The following is a 16,794-nucleotide window of genomic DNA, read 5'->3' on the forward strand; positions in this document are numbered from 1 at the left end:
TAACCAAGGTATCATCCTACATAAATCAGTCTCATATTCTTACTGTAAATATACGCAGTACTTAAATATTGCAAATCCCTGACAATTCTTCAATTTTATAAACTCTCTGGATTGATTTTTCCGATGAAATCCTTCCACTGCAAGATTCAGGTTCATTTATATGAATTATACAGTGATTTATTTTATGACCTACTTTGAATGATATAAATGCCACAATGTCAATGCAATTTAATATTTAAATGCCATATAAATCATGCAGGATAGAGAAAGGGGAGAATGTATGTTGAAGGAAATAGCTGGCATGATGCCTGAGCAGGAGGAAAACAAGGCATGGAGTCAAAGTGGACCAGGTGTGATGAAGTGCTCTGGGATTTGTACAAACATGGCTGGTCCCACTCAAATGTTTGTCAGTTAGCTATCTGGGCTGAAATGGAGATGATACTCATCACATGTAACCCAACTCCAGGCCACTTGCTCCTCCTGTAGGGGTTTTCACTATAGTCTCTGCGTTGGATTTGTGTGCCTTTCTCTTTCTTGAAAAAAACTTAATTTTCAAGCCACTCAATTTGCTCATCCATCCCATTTTCCTGTGATGCTCCCTCATCTATTGTCCATACACATCCCATACTATGCAGATGATTTCTTTTATCTGTATACCATACTGGACTATCTGCTAAGCTACACAGGCCCTGGGATAACTCCTGTTATTTATAATGGTTGGAAGACTTATCCTAATGCTGTTTGGTAAGAACAGATGCTAAATTTACCTGGATTATATCTAAGGTTTCTAAGGCAAGCTTCCTCCTTTCAAGTCCTTTGCAAATCCAGTGACTCCTTCCTCCTGACTTTTTTCACACCCAGGCAGGCGGAAAGCAGAGGTAGGCTCCTGCCAGGTGCTCTGGCTATGAGATGCCACTACAAATTCAGTGCCAAGCCACGTATTCTCAGGAGATACCAGAGCAGAGAAGTGGGGCTTTTCCTGTGTGCAGAAGGCTGTAATGAAAGCTTGAAGCTGTTGATAGCCTCCTTGTGGTAAGTGTAGTAGAGGAGAAGTATGAGGAGAGCTTGTCTGTGGAGGGCCTGTGCACAGATGAGGATGGTCCTTGAATGTAATTTTTTTTTTATTGGCTCAAGACTCTTTCCTAATGCAGTAAAGGGCTGAAATCGGCATGTTTCTGCATTTGTACTGAGATGAGAGTCAACCCCCATTCCCATAAAACAGCCTGGCTTAGCTCCTGTTTCTTGGAACAGCTTCAAGAGGAATTGTTTGGGAGATTTCTTCAGCTAAATACATTGCAAAGGCATTGGTTTACTGTAAAAGAACCTTAATGGTTAGTCAGTGAGCATCGAGCACTAGAGAGAAGTCCAGAGAAAAACATCAAAAGGCAGTGTATGGTCTCATCTCAGCTGTATCTGAACCTGTTGGCCATCTTTCTTCTTTCTCTCTTCTAAAATGGGAACACATGGATGTGCATATGGATCAAATGAAAGGGCTGCTTCTAGAGGCATCTGATGTTAGTGGCTATGTGCTGGAGGAGTGACTTCCATCTAAAGATACTCTAAATTAAACAAAAATTTCAACGGTGTCAATTAGTTAACGGTTGCAAAAAGCTCTGAAAATGCAAAGACCCCTATAAATGATGATGATGATTGTTGTTGTTATCAGGTCTACAGCAGTGAAGCACATAAAATTGGTGGTTAAGCTCCCCAGACACAGACTAATCCAAAGGCACAACACTGCTTCTGCTACTAAGTGGTATAATCAGGATCAGTTCAGCTCAGCTTGTGGGAACAGTGGAAAGTCTGGAATGTGGTGATGTCAAAACACTGATGCTATGTTAGGTCCCTTTGTTACCTGGGGCCAGACCTCATGCTCTTTTGTGGCACCACCTTCTTTTTTCAGGAACATTAGCTTCACTGTTATTAGTTGAGATACCTCCTTTTATGTACCAGGTAAAGAAAGGCATCAGTGTGATTTTATTTTTATTTTTTTTTAATTCATGCATAAACTCATCATAGAAGGACCTTGAAGTCTCAGTGGAAAAGATGACTGGAAGAGGACTCAAATCCAATAATGAAGAACAGCCTGTACATAGCCTCCTAGTGAGCAAGTCAGGAGCAAACATCATCTGTGAGTCCACTGGACACTTTTGGACTGTCCAAAAACTCCATCTTGAGTCAGCTGTCCATGGATCTATAAGGCCTGAGCTGCTGTGATGAGTTTCCCTTCATGCCAGTTGACTGCTGGTGCCCCAGTGCAGGGATGCTTGGCCGCTTCTGCTGTGGGGGATGGTAGAATGTGTTTCAGCTGCTGGAAATTATCAGGCGTTTGTCATGGAAATAAATTACATAATTTAAAATGAGTACATTTCTGGTAACCACTGTCCTATTGAGCCATGCAGCCACATCCATCTGCCCAGATGCAGCTTGAAACAGTGTATTGCTGAATGAGAACCTGTGGGAGTGGATGTTGGCAAAAGCCCATTTCATTAGAGACCTCATACTTGGTCCTGTCTCAACAAGCTTTTGTGTTATTCCTTAGCATGCATTTCTTTCTTATCAGCTCACAAAGGACTTAATGGGCTGGGGAACAATTTTTGGCTGTGCTGACTAATTGTGTGCCTTGTAATCCTGCCAAACACAAGGCACAGTCTGCATGTTCACATATTACTGTGATGTGAAGACACGTTTACCCTGTTCTCACGTAAGTAGGTTGCGGATAAATGTTTTCATCACACCTATCAAACGTACCTTTTTTGTTTTAAAACCATAACAAACATCCCTTCTTACATCCGTTCTTCAATCAGGTCTTCTCTGTGGTAACTTTATATGGTAACTTCATTATGAGATCAGGGAGGCAGGAAGAGCTGTGCTTAAAAAGAGCAGAGGGGAGCTAGAAGTGTTTGGGGATTTTTCAGCCCTCGTTGGCTTTTTTGTTAGTAAATACCAATTTGATGTGCTGGAAGATTTTCCTGGAAATGTATCTGTTGTAATAACTTCCACCAAGAGGGTTCCTCAAGCCCATTTAGGAAAATGCACAAAAGGTTGTGTATATGCACCCAAATTCAGGATCTGGGTTGTGTCACGCTCTGTTCATGTTGGGCCTGTGGCTTACTCTTGAGTATATGCATTGCAGTGTCTTCTACCCTGGACCAGCAGTTGTATGAGTGATTGCGTCTTGTGGGATGCTGCTCTTCACTGACAGGGAATTGTCCCTGCCGCCTTCCCCAAACCTAGCTAGATGTACAGAGAGAGATATCCTTAGCCTGGGTGTGCCGTGGAAGCGTGAAAAGGGAGCCATATGCTGATGAAACGTGGAAGTTAATTCTGTGCCTGAAAGAGGCCAATAAATAGAAGAGGGTGCTCACAGCTGTGCTGCTGGTAATCTCTGAGCACAATGTGAGAGATGGGCATAAGCCTCCTTTCCTTGGGAGAAGTAATCACTGATTTCTCTCAGCAAGTTCTCCAGTTACGAAACCAAGCTCTGAAGTGTTCCTGCTGCAGCCATTCAGTTTGGAGAATGGGCTGGTGGAGTGATGTGAAGGAAAGATTAGTTATCTTAATGCCAGCATGGCCCAAAGGCAGGCTGCTTTCCCATCAGCAACATGGGTTCTATGCAATAGGTGCTGCCTCCCTCAGTCATCTTCCTCCTGCCTTGGCATGAAAGGCCTTTAAGCAATTACTGGACTTTAACCTCCCCACCTTGCCATGAGCAAAAACATCTGCACAAAATGGGCAGCAGGAGGTAATTTCACAGTTGGACAGCCATGACTCAGGAGACCCCCTACCTCCTCCAGCTGGAGTCATGATGATAACAGCCTTCCCTTCTCTGAGGGAAGTTAGAAAGCCTCAGTGCTCTCTTTGTTTTAAAATCTACTCTTTTTTCCTTTCCCCGTTCTAATAAGAACTGCCGTGTGGAATCAGATTATTCTTTATAACTGTTCCCTAAAGCAGTCTGATGTCAGCAGAGGTCTATATCTTCCCCTCTGCCGCCTCCAACTCCTGCTTGCACTCGTGTCTGATCTTGACATAAGAGGGAGTAAAGGTTCACTCTAAGCAAGAGCATGTAAGACTAAACTGGGGTATTTTTTCTCCTTAGTAGCACATAATGGAGCTAGCTCTTTTCTCACAGCATTTAGCCTAGCTTTACGGTACGTAAGGCCCTTAAGCCAACATCTGTATAATTTTACACCTTAGCTAGTTCCATTCTGTCTCTCCAAACCTTTTCAGGCAACATAACCCAGAGTCTGTCTCCCCTTCTTTGTAGATAGGGTTAGTGTTTGGGTGGTGTACGATGGCTTAGTACAGCTTGGGAAATCGGAGCACATGAAGCTGAAGTAACAAGCCAGCAAAGCTGAGACTGGCATGCCAGTTTAGTGTATTGCACAGAGTCCCAGGGTGTTGGTGTTACCTCTTTGGTAGCTAATAATTTAGGTCTGTGCTGGGGGAAAACCAGTGCAGATGCATGCTTGGAAGCCGCTTGCACGAGCTGAGGTGCTGGCCCAGCTCATCAACCCTATTATGAGTTTCACGAGCCACATTAATTCTTAAAAATTGAATTTGAGGTAAATGGTCTGAAAATGTGATAGTGAATGGTAAGGACTTTTGGTCTGGCATGAAGCACAGAAGGTTGCATTTCTATCAGGGTAAATAAAAATTTAAGCCCATGCACTGATTTCTCTTTTAGCACTGACAGAAATAGTGCCAGAAGGGACCACTCTGCTGCTGAAGATGACCAGCTACAGAAACAGGAGGGACAGTCCCTGCCATGGGGTCTGCCTGCCACTTGCCAGGTGACTTCTCCAGCTTTTGCATCAACCTGATTGAACAGTCACAGCTTTGCTTGTTATATGTCATGTAAGAGCCAGCTTGCCTGCATTTAACCACAGTACACCTAACAGCCTTGTTCCTTCTGCAAAGGGGAAAGAAAATGCAAAACGAGTACAAGTGAACAAATGTCCAGTTATGCTGTCAGAGGCTCAAGGGTAAAGGGATGCAGGTTTTCTGCCTCCATAATAATTGGCGTTGCATGGAGCTGACCTCCTGTTGCAGAGCTGGATGCAGTGTCAGAGCCAAGATGGGGAGAAGGTGTGAAGGAGACTGACTGGCTTCTGGAGTGAGTGGCTGTGAGTGCAAACCAGCCCACCAAAAAGACTGTTACCCCACAAAGGTTATTTCCCATTGCTAGGCTGCCTACTTTGCATGAGTTCCTTGGAGCAAGGGCTGTCACTGTCTGTGGCTAAGCAGATAATTCTGCAGATAAGAGTCTGTCTCTTCAGCCCTTTGTCCACTTGCATATATTGCATAATAAAATGATGCCCCTATCTGAAGTACCTTTCGTGGAGAGGAAGGGGTAGCCCCGCTTTGCTGGCTGTTGTCATTCCAGGGAGTTGCAGTGGCAGAGGCTGCTGGTATGCTCCAGCCAGGCACTGGGGATGAGCCACTGCCCGGCTTCTGGGTTGTTCCTCTGGGCAGTATGAAACTCTGAGCAAGGCAGGAGCCATTTCTGTTCCTCTGCATGTGTGTCAGTAATCTCCCAGGATAGGTGCTATCTGCCAGCCTTAGTGGTGTCTGGTCCCCCAGTTCTCAGGAGAAAAGTAATGCAAAATCATTTTGCCATTTTCAGTAAACTCCCAGATAATAATTTGAAAAAGGCTGAGGTTACTGTCTGCCGGAGAGATGGCCCTTTCTTTTTCAAATGTGGAAAATGTATGTATGTATGTAGATCTTGACTGTTGTCAGAGCCGTTTCAGTATTCCACGCGTGGGCAGATAGCTTACCAACACCTCATGATTTTCTTTCAAGCCTTGCAATATTTCCATGTTGTATCTCTTGCTTCCCAAGTCAAGCTATTGCTGAAAATATGGGGTTTTAACTTAAAGGAAAGGTTTCTAACCCTTATGACAATAAAGAAGAGCAGAGAATGAGTTACAGGATCAGAAACCAAAAAACAAATACAATTAACTTAAACTTATCGAGTGGTGTTTTTTTGTTTGTGTGGTGTTTTTTTTTTAAATCTGCTGGTGTGACATGATGTTTGAACTCCTGGGATTAGTGATGTTTCCAAGAACAAACAGAAATTTGCAGAAGAATACTATTTATCTTTCGTTAGGGGAATACCACAACAAGGAAGGGGTGGGGGAAAGGTACAGAAAACATGTAAGACAGGCTCGTTCTCTCTCTTTCCTGGCTGATGGGAGCTCTGAGAACAAAACACCTGATAAAATTAAGAGGTGAACTTAGTGCTTCAAAGGGATAATGTTGAGATCCCCTGATTATACAGAGCACAGTTCTGGCTATTCAGCAATTGTTTCAGACAAAGTATTTATTGGAGATACGCAAAGTCCTAGTGTCATAACGAAGCCTATTACATTTCAGCAGTAAAAATAGAACCTGGCTTCAACATCATTGTTAAGCACTTTTATTTGGACATTTGTTGTTTCCCTAAGGCTGTTACTGAGATTAAAGGCATGCCGTGTTGGTTGCTGTCCCTTCAGTGTGCACATGTGATATACAGTGATGGAAGGAATGGAAGGATGGAAGGGATGGAAGAATGTCGTTTCTGCTGTTTTACTCTGAAGTAACAGGAGAAAGGCTTTGAGTTACTTCTTTGAGTTAAATCAATCTCTGAGTTAAATCAAAGGATTTAACAAACAGCTCAGGTTCCTGTCTAGGCACCAAAATCCTTGTGCAGCTTTTAAAAAATCTGGGCATGTCTGAATATGTGGCCCTAAGGAACCTCTGGGCATTGGACCATTTCTGAAGCCTGACTGTGAGTGCAGAGCACTGACTCTGCACTTGAAAAAGGACAGATAAATTGCAGAGAATATGGGCAGCAGCGCAATAGCTAGTCTCTTCCTCCATGTGCCTGTTTGGTGTGTGAACATAAGCAATTTTCATTTATCTTTTATGGGTGCCCCACCAGGACTAGATTTCTGACCTCCCTTCATGTCTTCACCAGTAAGCATTTACAGATTTTTTGCAACTCAGGAAGGTACCTTTTTTTTTTTTTCTTCTGTATACACCCTAGAGGCAGTTCAGTCCTGCTCAAAACTTCCTTGCTGTGAGGTTTGTCTTTTTAATGCATTCAGCTGGAGCAACATTGTTCTTCTGTACAACACTGCAAATGCATCATTCAGTTTAAACCCTTAAGGACTGTGGTTACTTCAGTATCTCTGTCCTTTATTCCTTATTTTGTTGATTTGTCTCTCAGTTTCCATTTCTACTTCCCGTTTACCCCTGAATGCAGCAATGGTTTTAGGCTAATGACTGTGGTCACAAGCTGGGGCCTGGAAACAAAGATGGTACTGAGGGAACATGCTAAATCAAAACCTCATTTTACAAAGGGGAAACTGATGCCCTTCTCATCCCTCTCCACTCACCTAAAAACCATTTTTGGTTTGTGCTCCGTATTTAATCAATGGAGAGAGATAATTTTTTGGATCCTCAAATGAAGTCTGTTACCCCCATGGAAACATATTTCTTGCATTGACTGGGCCAACCCTGCTTGCCTTGGTTAGGAGTCTAAAGTTAGTAGGTGAAACAAGAATATAAAGGATTAGGTAACATGACCAATGTCATCCTGAGAGCCTTTAGTACTAATGAGAACAGCTCCCTCCTGTCCCTCTTAATGGTCTACACTCAAAGATCACAAGGATTTTTTGTTGTCCTCTGCTGGTGTCATACTTTTTAGTTGAATTTCTGCAGTTTTGAAGACTGTTAATTAGCTCCTTTCAGAGCTTTGCTCATCACACATGGATTTTCCCCTTTTAGCATACTGATTGTTATTTCAGGCTGGAGTAATGAGCAGAGGGAAGATGTAATTTTAATGTGGGTTAAGTATTACAATGTCAATAATTTTTTTATGTAATTACAGAATATAAAGAGGACAAATGGCTAATTGCAGAACATTAAGAGGACAAATGAGTCAAAATAGCTGAAGTTTCTGATGACCTATGTGAACCTTATTTTATTTGTTTAATAGGAAGTTACTTTCATGAGGAAGCTTTTGGAACTAAGATTTTTCTTCTGTGACTACTGTACCAGTGGGCGGAGTCGGCGCAACAGCCACAGATTTGGTTACTCCACATTGTTTTTTGTCTCACTGCAATGAATGGAGGAATTAAGCCCCAGTGAGCAAGAAACTACAGTGTGGAGTGAGTGAGTGAGTGAGATAGATTGGTGGAGCCACACCCTACCATCCCTGAGGTCAAGGAGCAGATGGAGGCTCCACAAGAAGCAGAGGATCCCCTACCCTCTTGCCACCAAGCAGAAGGAGGGGACCTAAGAGACTGCGGGGAATAGAAACAGGTTCCTGCTTGGGGTGGCAGGCGAATCCTTTCCACGCCTTCCTCACCTTCCCAGCTGCCCTTACACAACAGATACAGACGGGGCTCTGGAACTTGAGGGCCAGGCAAATGAGGATGTAGGTGGAGGTCCATTCAGGGGGTTGCCTAAGGAGAGTTGGTCAGCCCCACACATTATGACCACCTCTGTTAAGAAAAAAAGGAGGGTAACTGTTGTAGGCAATTCCCTTCTGAGGGGAACAGAGGGCCCAATATGCTGACCAGACCCATCCCACAGGGAAGTCTGCTGCCTCCCTGGCGTCCGAGTCAGAGATGTTACTAGGAAACTCCCTGGGCTGGCACAGCCCTCTGATAACTACCTGCTATTGGTTGTGCAGGTGGGCAGCGATGAAGTTGTGGAGAGAAGTCCAAGAGCGATGAAAAGGGACATCAGGGCACTGGGGTGATTGGTTGAAGGATTGGGAGTGCAGGTAGTGTTTTCCTCAATCCTGTCAGTGACTGGGAAGAATACTGAAAGGAACAGGAAAACTCACCTGATTAACATGTGGCTAAGAGTCTGGTGCCATTGGTGGAATTTTGTTTTTTGATCATGGAGATGTTTACATGGCACTGGGCCTGCTGGCGGCAGATGGAGTTCACCTATCTCAAAGGGAGAAAAGGATTATTGCACGAGTTCATGGGGCTTATCAAAAGGGCTTTAAACTAGGCTTGAAGTGGGAAGGGGGTATAGCCAGGCCCACTAGAGAGGAGCCTAGGGTGGCATGCTGGTGTTGGGGGTGAAACTGATAGCCCAGCTCAAGTGCAGCTACACCAATGCACGCAGCATGGGCAACACATAGGAGGAGCTGGAAGTCACCATCACAGAGACATGGTGGGATGACTCTTATGACTGGAATGCTGCAATGGATGGCTCTTCACAAGGGATAGGCAAGGAAGGGTGAGGCAGTGGGGTGGCTCTGTATATTACGGAGTGTTTTGATTGTATGGAGCTTAGTGTTTGTGATTATAAGGTCAGGTGCTTAGGGGTGAGGATGAGGGGGAAGCCCAACAAAGCAGATACCCTGCTGGGAGTCTTAGACCACCCAACCAGGATGAAGAGGTAGATGAAGTGTTTACAAGAAGCTGGCGGAAGTCTTACAGACAGTTGCCCTTGTTGTCATGGGGGACTTCAATTTACCAGGTGGCTGCTGGAAATAAAACACAGCAGAGAGGAAACAGTCTAGGAGGTTCCTGGAGTGTGTGGAAGATAACTTCCTGATGCAGCTGGTAAATGGCCCTACTGGGGAGGTGCCTCACTTGACCTTCTGTTCACAAGCAGAGAAGGACTCATGGGAGATGTGATGGTCAGAGGCCGTCTTGGGCTTAGTAACCTTAATATGATTGAATTCTCAATTCTTGGCAAATTAAGAAGGGGGAGTCAGCAAAACCACTGCCATGGACTTCCAGAGGGCAGACTTTGGCCTGTTCAGGGCACTGGTTAGGAGAGTCCCTTGGGAGGAAGTCCTGAAGGGCAAAGGAGTCCAGGAAGGCTGGTCATTCTTCAGGAAGGAAGTCCTGAAGGCGCAGGAGCAGGCTGTCCCCAAGTGCTGCAAGATGAACTGGTGGGGAAGATGACAGGCCTGGCTGAACAGGGAGCTTTTGTTGTGACTCAGGGAAAAAAAAGGAGAGTTTACCTCTCTTGGAAGAAGGAGCAGATGGACTCAAGAAGAGTACAGAGATCTCATTAGGTCTTGCAGAGAGAAAATTAGAAAGGCAAAATCCCAGCTAGAACTCAACCTGGCCACTGTTGTAAGGGACAACAAAAAATATTACAAATACATTAACAGCAAAAAGAGGACGAAAGACAATCTCCATCCTCTATTGGACACAGAGGGGAACAATGCCACCAAGGATGAGGAAAAGGCTGAGGTGCTAAATGGCTTCTTTGACTCAGTCTTTAACAGTCAGACCAGTTATCCCCAGGGTATTCAGCCCCCTGAGCTGGAAGGAAGGGACAAGTATTGGAATAAACCCCCCATAATCCAAGAGGAAGCAGTTTATGACCTGCTGAGACACCTGGACACTCACAAGTCTATGGGGCTGGATGGGATCCACCCAAGAGTACTGAGGGAGCTGGCGGAGGAGCTCGCCAAGCCACTCTCCATCATTTACCAGCAGTTCTGGTTAACAGGGGAGGTCCCAGATGACTGGAGGCTTGCCAATGTGACGTCTATCTACAAGAAGGGACAGAAGGAGGAACTGGGAACTACCAGCCAGTCAGCCTGACCTCGGTATTGGGGAAGATTATGAAGTGATACATCATGAGTGAGCTCACCAGGCAAGTGCAAGACAACCAAGGAATCAGGCCCAGCCAGAATGGGTTCATGAAAGGCAGATCCTGCCTGACGAACCTGATCTCCTTCTATGACCAGGTGACTTGGCTAGTGGATGAGGGAGAGGCTGTCTATGTGTCTACTTGGACTTTAGTAAAGCCTTTGACACTGCCTCCCACAGCATTTTCCTAGAGAGGCTGGTGGCTCATGGCTTAGACAGGTGTACCCTTCGCTGGGTGAAAAACTGTCTGGATGGCCGAGCCCAGAGAGTTGTGGTGAATAGAGCTAAATCCACTTGGCAGCTGGTCACGAGTGGTGTCCCCCAGGGATCACTTTTGGGGCCAGTCTCTTGTTTAAGCTCTTTATCAATGATCTGGATGAGAGGATCAAGTGCACCCTCAGTAAGTTTGCAGATGACACCAAGTTGGGCAGGAGTGTTGATCTGCTTGAGGGTAGGAAGGCTCTACAGAGGGATCTGGACAGGCTGGATCAATGGGCCAAGGCTAATTGTATGAAGTTCAACAAAGCTCAGGGCCCAGTCCTGCACTTGTGTCACAACAGCCCCAGGCAACGCTACAGGCTTGGGGACGAATAGCTGGAAAGCTGCCTGGTAGAAAAGGCCCTGGGGGTGCTGGTTGACGGTCAGCTGAGCATGAGCCAGCAGTGCCCAGGTGGCCAAGGAGGCCACCAGCCCCCGGGCTTGTGTCAGCACTGGTGTGGCCAGCAGGAGCCGGGCAGGGATGGGGCCCCTGTGCTCGGCACTGGGGAGGCCCCACCTTAAATGCTGGGCTCAGGTTTGGGCCCCTCGGGACAAGAAGGCCCTTGAGGGGCTGGAGCGTGTCCAGAGACGGGCAGCGGGGCTGGGGCAGGGTCTGGAGCACAAGTGTGCTGGGGGGCGGCTGAAGGAACTGCGGTTGTTCAGCTTAAAGAAAAGCAGGCTGAGGGGAGACCTTACCTGAAAGGAGGTTGTAGTGAGGTGGGTGTTGGTCTCTTCTCCCAAGTAACGAGTGATAGGACGAGAGGAAATGGCCTCAAGCTGCACCAGGAGAGGTTTAGATTGGATATTAGCAAGAATTTCTTCACTGAAAGAGTGGTCAGGGTTGGCACAGGCTAGCCAGAGAGGTGGGGAGTCACCATCCCTGGAAGTGTTCAAAGAATGTGTAGATGTGGCACTTTGGGACATGGTTTAGGAGGCATGGTAGTGCTGGGTTGACAGTTACACTTGATGATCCTAGAGGTCTTTTCCAACCTTAATGATTCTATGATTCTATGGTGAAGGTTACAGATGATGTTGCTGACAGCACTGAAGTAAACAGAATAGATGAGATCAAAGGAAAACTGGAGGAAGGATTCAATACAAATGTAGACCACAGTTCCAAAGACCACCAGGAAAAACCTGCAAGCAGCTGCCCCAGATCTCAGGCATCACAAAACTCCTTGGGCATGGGAACAGATACATACTTAGTGAAATCAAGGAAACAAAGGAAGAAAAACCCCAGAACTTTGTCCACAGCAAGCATTTGGGTTTTTTGGGGGTTTGGGTTAGGTTGTTTGGGGTTTTTTTCCTCCCCATAAGCAACTAAAGTTTTGCCAGAGATAATTGTCTTTTCAGGAAAATGGTTAATGAACTGGATAAACAACAACAGCAGGAACTGCTAAACCAAACACTGTCCAACTGTGATATACAGCTCTGTGTCTAATAGTAAGCCCAAGGACTTCTGTGAGGTCATATTGTGCTGCAGTCCTCATGATGCTGGAGGGGTCTTCACCTGCAGCTGATTGACCTGAGATACTGACACTGAGACACAGGTCCTGTACCAGCTGGAATGAATTAGATTTTAAGACACTGGACAGGGTTTCTTTAAGGGCACCTCTTCATGTCCACCTCATGGAAAGTATGTTTGGTGCAGAGACAGGGAAAATGTAAAGAGAAGACCACACAAATGAGACGATACATCTGCACTGGCTTCCATGTACCTTTGGTGCAGAAAAGCCTGTCCTTCAGAAATGATTGATGGGTGAGCGTCACACATGAACTTGCCTTTCAAGCCCTCTCTGTGCAAGATGCAGCTGGAACTGCACGGTGTATGGCTTGGATGGCAGGCAATTATTTTTGATAATGGAGGGGAAGTCACTTTCCTGAAAGGAGCATGATAAGAAGTTCTTTTGTGATTCTCCTTTCCATCTGCATAGTCTCATAATGGAGCAGCAAAGTCTATTAACAGCTAAGGGTCAGTTCTTGCTGAACAAAATGCCTCTGGATGCCTGTTTGCTGTGAGGAGGAGCCATGTGGGCAGACAGAAAAGATATCACTGATATGTGGGCAGATGAGATGACATCGCATGGAACTTTTCATCAGGACCTTATAGCCAAAAGGAGTTTTCTATAACTTCTCTTGAGCTGTGGAGAAGGAATTGCATTGTGGAGATTGACAGGCTTCAGGGATTGTCTGTGGGGGGAGCTACCAGCACCACTGTGACCTGCAGTGTCCCAAGCTGATGGAAGACTGCTGGGCCAATCTCTTATCCAGACCCACTGAGCATCCACTGTGAACATCCCAATTAATTCTTCCCACTGGGCTCTCCTTGGCTTCATGGCCAGAAGGAAGAGGGGACAAAAATCCTTGCTCTTCCCTGGCTAAGTATGTGAACTTCTATTTTTAAAGGAACCAACCAACACAAAATCCACAGTGTTAGAAACAAGGGAGGTAATTCTTAAGCAGCAGTCTTAAATATAGGGGAGAAATTAATTCTGTTATCTGCTATGTCTGTGATGGATGGATGGATGAGAGTGGGTGTGGTCTGTCTTGTCCCCCAGTCACAGGTTGGCAGGCTGCACCTGGCTCAGCTGCTTTGCTTGTTTGGTTGGTTTTTTTGTTTGTTTGGGTGTTTTGTTTTTTGTTTTTGTTTTTCCTCTTCTTTTTTCTTTTTTTTTTTTTTTTTTTAACCTCTGGAAGTGCCTCGCTCAGCCTGAGGTTTGTTTTCTGGGAGGTCAGCCATCACAGTGGCAGCCTTTTCCTGACAGCACTCATGCTGATGCACCTTCCTCTTGAAGCTGTCTTCTGATGGAAATTATAAACACAGAGAAAACTTTTGACCAAGTTAGGTTTCCTCAGAACTGTGTGGTAAACACCCTGACGATTTTATTGGTGTTCATTCCTGGAGACAGGGTCTGGGCTGTCGGCTCCATTCTGATGTAAATTTTCACGACACCCCTAAACTACAGGAGACAGGGTTTTGTCTTGGAAAAGGAGATGTTTTCTAACTGTGTGGCTGCTCCTGCCTGCAACCTGGAAGAGACGGACAACCTTGCATAAACCCTATGTGATTAAACCTTCCACCTCCGGACTCCCCAACTCTTTCCAGAGTGTCTGACTTTGGACTGAGAGAGATCACTGAGGTATGGGCATGGCCACATGTATTTTCTCTTTTTTCTTGCTGCACATCTCTCACAAAAAACGTATTAAGTTTCAGGCTCTAGGTTTAATAACTGATCCAGAAGTTTTGAAAGATAAACTGTCAGACCATCTATCTCTAGGGCAGTGCCCAGTGCTCTGAAGTTTGGCTTCGCTATACTCAATAGACAGGCTTAACTTCAAGCAATCATTTAAACTCTGAGATTAGAAGCTGCTCAGAATCACTATTCTGGGTGTAGCTGTTATTACCTTTCCACAGACACAGTAACAAATAAAGTCACTGTGTCTCCTGGCATGGCCCACAGCCTGATTAATAGGATTACAGACATTCTTGTCAATGAGAATGGGAACAAGCCACCTGATAAAGACAGGGTAGGGCTGCCTGCAATCTGGGCCTCAGTTGAGACTCTGAAAGGAGGGGTTATTTTTGTAGAGATGGAGGAAGGGGTAAGGAATTGTTTTAAGAAAATAAAAGCAAAGCAGGCATTAGCTTTTTTTAGTTTTTTTTGGGGGAGGGGGTTGTTTTGTTTTTTATTTTTCCAACTAACTTTGTGTCTTGCCAGAAGAATTTGATTTTTGAGATTTATCTTTCTGCTGTAAAGAAAGGGGAGATTCTGGTATTCAGAAATAACACCCAAATCTCAGGTTATTTCTTTCTATTTCCCAGTGGACATTTTCACCCCTCAGGCTCTATTGAGAAACTGCCCTCCCCTTTCTTTGGCAGAACTAATTTAGGATTTTTCAGTCTGCTTCATCTGGGACAAGGCAGATGCTGCCAACCACAGGCTTTCAGTGGCCTGTGACTTAAAGCTTGCTCATGCAATGCCAATCAATCAGAAACATAGCTCCTTGGCCTCTTGCTAGTCTGAAGGTGTTTCATCTCCATTAACCACATTAGTACAGCCCTGCTTTACAGTAGATGCTGCTACCGAAATATCGTTTGGCTGTTAGAGACAGCATGGGGCCGTTGCAGGCACAGGCAGTGCTAGTCCTCATTTTTTCATGCTTTTCATTAATTTAATCTCCTCCACAGCTATGTCCATTTTTGGTAATGTCTTTGGAGTGAGGAGAAAGAACTAGTCCTGCTTTAAATGGAAAAAACCTCCATCCCCTCTGGTAAAGCAACACCTATCATCCTTCAGAAGAAAATATTGACCAAATGGAAGTGTGCAGCTATGAATCCCAAGGGAGGTGCATCACTAACTTCTCATTTTTAGAAAACACTTGACAGTTGATGCAGGACGCAGACTAGTTCAGGCCTCTGTAATGCTATGGACTGATCAAACATCACAGAAGAAACAGTATCTTTCTCAAATGTACAGGAAAGCTGAATGCTGGAACCTGAAAGCTGTCTAGGAATCGTTGCCTTCCTCCTGTACAGCTCTGCCTAGGTATCTCTAGTTATTTTTACCAGCTCTCTGAAAGGTCAGCCTCTGAAGCCCCTATTTGTTATGGACAGTGCTCCACAAAGGCTGTACTAAGATCAACAGGGCTGGTTTTGGACAGAGCTATGTATGCTGCAGCACAAGGTTATGGGAACTAGGCTGAAATTCTGGCTCATTGGAGTCGATGGGACTTTTGCCATTGTTTTAATTGGAGCCAGAATTTCCTGCCACTAACAGGCACTAATCCAAGGGCATGAATGAGGGGTTTGCTAAAGCATTTATTTTAGCAGCAAGGCCCAGGTTTGCTGCTGCAGGAGTGCACTTGTTCATAGAATCATTAAGGTTAGAAAAGACCTCTAGGATCATCAAGTCCAACCGTCAGCCTAGGTGCTGGTGTAACTTCCCATGGTTTGATGGGATGGCAGTGGCATAAGCCAGTGTTCCCTGCCCACAGAGGACAGTTGGCAGCTCTGTTTGTGAAGTTCTCTTTGGACTTGGATTTTCAGCTGGGGGCTCTGCTTGTTTGCAGTGGAGCTTTCTGCCATGTCTGGGGAAGGAGAACAACAGCATGTGTACTGTGGTCCTGACACCCTTTACAGAGAAATCATAACATATTAGTTACAAATCCACCTGCACTACGTTAGTTCAAGTTAATAAATTATGCTGGAGAACAAATAGATGCTAAATTACATCCTGGCCTGGCCAGAACTCTTATCTTGCCTGTCAGGACTGTGTAATATTAATTATAGCCTGCCTCAGATGCCCTCAGGGAGAGCTGGCAAATGGCTGCAGCAGTCATCTGTGACTCTCTTAGCTCTTATTTGATTTTTCATTTAATCAATGCCCAATAAATCTGAAACTCCTGAATTTGGACATCTGTGTTTAATGTATCCAGGGAGTGACCTAATTAAATCCAGTTTATACCATCCCATGATGGTGCTGGACACTTGAATTTCTGCTTTTGCGGCATCATGGTAGTGGGGAAATATCCCCATACTTGTCAGTGACCTTTGTGAAGCCCAGGGAGGCCCTAAGAAGGGGATTTGGGGAATAAAGCAGGACAAATCTTTCCAAAAGTATTGCAGAGGTTGTTTGCTGCCTGCTCTACACTCCGCGCCCTTTGCTTGCTAGGCACAGCTGCAAAACATGTCCACTGGAAAGTGCGCCAAAGAAAAGCTGCTATTCAGCTGAGCACATCCTATACTGCAGTGTAAAGTACAGCCCTTTCCTGAAAAATGTCTATGCTTCTGGCTTGTTAGGGGCTGTGGATTTGCAGCCACCACATCTGTGTAGTGCAATGAAGATGAGCCGTTTCAGCTCCATTTTTGGGTTGAAGCATTGTGTTAGGTTTGATGGTCATGTAATGATCCCTGCAG

The sequence above is a fragment of the Phalacrocorax carbo genome, chromosome 21 (genome assembly GCF_963921805.1).
Source record: "Phalacrocorax carbo chromosome 21, bPhaCar2.1, whole genome shotgun sequence".
Lineage (NCBI taxonomy): Eukaryota > Metazoa > Chordata > Aves > Suliformes > Phalacrocoracidae > Phalacrocorax > Phalacrocorax carbo.